The sequence below is a fragment of the Miscanthus floridulus genome, chromosome 16 (assembly GCF_019320115.1).
Source record: "Miscanthus floridulus cultivar M001 chromosome 16, ASM1932011v1, whole genome shotgun sequence".
Taxonomy (NCBI): Eukaryota; Viridiplantae; Streptophyta; class Magnoliopsida; order Poales; family Poaceae; genus Miscanthus; species Miscanthus floridulus.
In genome coordinates, this window is record NC_089595.1 from 20,711,458 (window position 1) to 20,715,937 (window position 4,480).

Consider the following 4,480-nt stretch of genomic DNA (forward strand, 5'->3'; position numbering starts at 1 on the left):
CGCGTGGGGAAGGCTCGAGGCTATCCACGAAGTTACTCGACCAGGAGCTTGGCCCTTGCGAGGAATTCCTTGCAAGGGGCTCCAACGAGTACTAGGGGGAAGCTTGCGTGCTTCTCGATACCTCAGTAAAAATATTAGAGTCGTCGATGGGAGTTTGCATATCTCTACCTTGCTCTTTAGCTTCCGCATTTACATTGTTTGTATTACTACTTTTGCGGTAGAGATAGCAACACACTAGCAAAACCATAGTTGCACATTTAGATAGTTTATCTTATGCATAGGTTTTGCTAAGGGTAGAAAAAGAGGCCATAGTCAAGAGTTCGAATTTTAAGTTGCCTAATTCACCCCCCCCCTCTTAGCCATCACGGTCCCCTTCAAGTGGTATCAGAGCTGGTTGGCTTAATTTAGACCTTTGGCTTAACCGTTGTTGAGCCGATGCTATTTAAGAGTGGTTGGGATGGATGTCTCTAGGCCTCCGCACTTTGACGGCACTAACTTCTCATATTATAAAGCTAGAATGACTTGTTACCTTGAGGTGGTTGATTTGGGAGTTTGGAGAGTCACTCGTGATGGGATGAAACCCATTAAGAATCCCGATAAACCCACAAAGAATGAAGAAAAGGGAATACATTTCAATGCTAGCGCTAAGAATTGCTTGTTTGAGTCTTTTAGCATGGATATGTTTAACCAAGTATTCACTTTAAATACGACACATGAAATTTGGTTAAAGCTCCAAGAGCTCCATGACGGCACATCTAATGTCCATGAGCAAAAACATTGTCTAGCTAAACAAAATTATGATTCCTTTACAATGAATGATGATGAGCTTGTTCGTGATATGTATTCTTATTTGAATCTAATTATCAATGAGCTCCATTCAATAGGATTAACAAAGCTAGATGATGCGGACATCGTGAGGAAGATCCATCTCCGTGCTACCATAAAAGAAATATGCAAGCATCATCACCATCCTTTATAACATGGAGAACTTGAGCACCATGACCCCAAGCATAGTCATTGATAAGATAGTGGCATTTGAAATGTCACGTAAGATGGGTCAAGATGAAGCCTCTTCATTGAGCAAAGGCAAAGCTCTCGCATGTAGCGAGAAAAAGAAGATAAAGGGCAAGCAAGTTGAGACAAGCTCAAGCTCAAGCTCCTCAAGTGAAGATGAAGAAGAAGATGAGGACGATGATGATGATGATAAAGATTCAAGTGATGATGATCAATTTTTCTCCTCCACCTTCGACCTTGATGAAGAATCAATCAAACTAATCAACAAGGTGGAGAAGATGATCCAAAGGCTCAATGTCAAGGGTGTGCCCATCCAAATCTAAGATCTCATTTTTACCAATCAAAGAAATAAGCAAAGAAAGAGAGGATGATATGGATACGGCGAATTGGGGCACTTTGTGGAAGTTTGTCCAAACAAGCCCACACCCAAGACAAAGAAGAAGGCATGCAAGAACCAAGCCCCAATAGCAGTAACTACATGCTACATAAATCCAAGTAACTGTTGCTACATCAGAAGCTGCTGCTGCTGCATGGCCTGCTGCTGCTGTATGGCCTGCTGCTATTGCTGGAACTCGTCCTATCTGGCCTGAAATTGTGCAAATGTAGCTGCGGTCTCCTGGGCCTGGCAAGCCTAATCCTGCCTCATCCACTCAAGGATAGCAGGTAGAGCGGGATCTATCTGTGGTGCAGGTGGAGCTAAATCGAAGCTACCGGCCTCATGGTCATGTCGTCGGGGAGGCATCTGAGGGATATCCTGGTAGTCATCATCTGAACTGCCACTGGGGTCGCTCTCGATCATACCCTCCTATTGAGCATCTAATTGCTCCTCCTCTATAGCTGCAATGCCCTTGATAGTCTTATCCTGCTAGGCTGTAGTCTCTGGCACCTCTGGGCGATGGCGTGGCTGGCTAGGTTCACTTGGCCTGCTGTGACAAAGCATCTGGGTTATATTTTATGTAGGGAACTCAGTAGTAGCACTAGAATACTCTGCCAACATCTCAGGAGGCCTCACTGTAACTGCCCTGTGAATCAAAAACGTAATCCAGTGAGCATACGGCAGCTGACGATGACCCCTGAACCCCTCTGTAAGAGTGTGCTCCATCTCTAATAGTATGAGATCCCAAATATCAAACACAGTCTGCTGCATCAAAGAGTTCAGTAGCCATAACTGAATGCGAGTCAAGCCCTCATGATATCCCATCCTCAGAAGCAGGGTCCTCCTCATGATAGCATCAAGTAGTCTAGCTGTAGAAGTGAGGTCTCTGGGTGTCCTGCTCGACCCCTCACCGAATGGCTCTGTGAAGCAATGATGGACCAGATCTGTAGGAGACACAAGACCACCGTGAGGGCGTCTAGGAGGCGCTGCCTGACCATAGCAAACATCATGTAGCCGGACGGGTTGCTCCTGAAGCCTGAGTATCTCTCTGACCCTAAAACTCATCAGCCTATAGTCTCTGCCTCTGAATGCAAAATGTATAAATCTGTGCTGTGGGTCAATCCAAAGTGTAGCATAGAACTCACGGACCCATGATGGAACATATCTTCCTGTCCGTCCGAGTAAGTCTGTCAGCCCTGGCAAGTAAGATAGGTAAGGGCGAATCTGCTCTCCTGCTGCTGCTACAATGGACTCAATGGAGCAAACCCTCTGAGACCTAAATGCAACCCCACTGTTAAGATATACATTATAGAAATCCTCCTATAGTGGTGTATAGAACCCCTTAGAAGCACACTCATCCCTCCTAGGCAGGAACCACTCTTCAAACTACACAAATATGAGCTACTGCACCTGCTTGTTCGTGGCGGCCCTCAAATCCAGATGAGTCACTAGAGGCAGACCCTGTGGTCTAGGAGGCAGACAAGAACCCCCCCGCTGTGTCTCTGGCCTCGGTGTCACCTGAGTATCGGAGCGACTAGAGTGGAGTAACTGTGGCTGAGATTTGGCTGGCTCTGTCTGCCTTCTGTGTCTGCTCTGCCTCCTATGTCTGCTCTATATACTGTTGTGGCTCCCCCTGAGGCTAAGTCTCCTCTATAGCAACACTCCATCCCTCAAGTATGACAGTCCTAGCTAGACTACCATGATGACGCTCAATCTGCTTAATGGCTGCCCTCTGTGCTGGTGAAAGCTGGATCAGCAATGACAACACCACTCCGAGCACCTCCTCTCTTTGCATGCTCTGTGGAGGCTGCAACTGCTGCTGCTCTCTCTGTGTTAGCATCGACATACTTCCTCTTCTTTGTCGCAAGCTTCTTTGTTGCCTTGCCTTTCACATCAGTAGGCAAGCGAGGTGGAGGCCTGGATCCTCATCACCTAGACCACCTCAGCGTTCTTGACATGAGCCATTGCTGAAGCTGAAACAAACTACAATCACTGGACAAGAACCAACTGTCACTGACACTTCCGAGGCTTGGCCTCGATCCGTACTCGTGAGCTTGGCCCCAAGTTAACTGACAACTGCAAAAGTGACCTCAAAAACATCGACTCGCTGCATGTTAGAATAGATTGGATATATGAATAATTTCAATATATATCTAGAGATACGAAACCCTAAGAAGCAAGCATTAGATACGAAATTATAATCGAGGGCTTGCTACCTAATGAACCGGCAAACCGAAGAGTAGAGGAACGAATCACGGGGAACCACCGGGAATCGCCTAGGGTTAGGGTTTGGCAAGGCAATGTAGCACTGGATCGGCCATGGAGAGGCGATGGATGGCAGTTAGGGTCTCCGATGAGGATGCAGTGCGGGCGTGTGACTGAGTTGGGGCACAGCGGCGCTAGGGCATGGGCAGGTGCGTGGGCGGTGGATGACGTGGAGAAGGCGCAGGTGGTGCGTGGGACTGGAGGCAGCGCGTGGGCGTGGCTGTGCAGGGGTGGCGCGGGATGATGTCGTGGCGAGCAATGCGGCGCGGTCAGGCGGTGTGGGCACGGGAGCAGGGTGGCGCGATGAGCGGTGGAGCATAGCTAGGGCATGCGGCGCGGCGGCTTAGGAACGACGAAGTCGACACGGTGGTATGGGTTAGGTCAAACATGACGCGGCGCTGCGATTATATGGTGGTCCCCTAATGGATCAGAAAAGGAAACAAAACAGAGACTGGAATGCACACGACTTCTACTGATCGGACGCTCTGGTGGCAACGACCAGAAGCTGCCACCCAGATTCTGGTCGACTTCAGAGAGGTCCAAATCACCTCGAGTCGTGATCGGACGCGTTCGATAACCACTGACTGGACTCCAGTGACCTCTCTCAAACCCTTAAATTTTTCAAAGTATTTTGCCTTAGGCTATAATTCTTTTTAAGAAAATAGGCAATAAAAAGGGTAATCGAAAGGAAACAACAAAACAACATACATGCATATGCAATGCAATACTTGAAAGTAATTCTAGTTGCTTGTCAAGTTTGATCCAAGGTTAAGCTTCTTCACTTGCTTTTCGGCGGTTATCTTAACCATGTTAGACAAGTCCCTA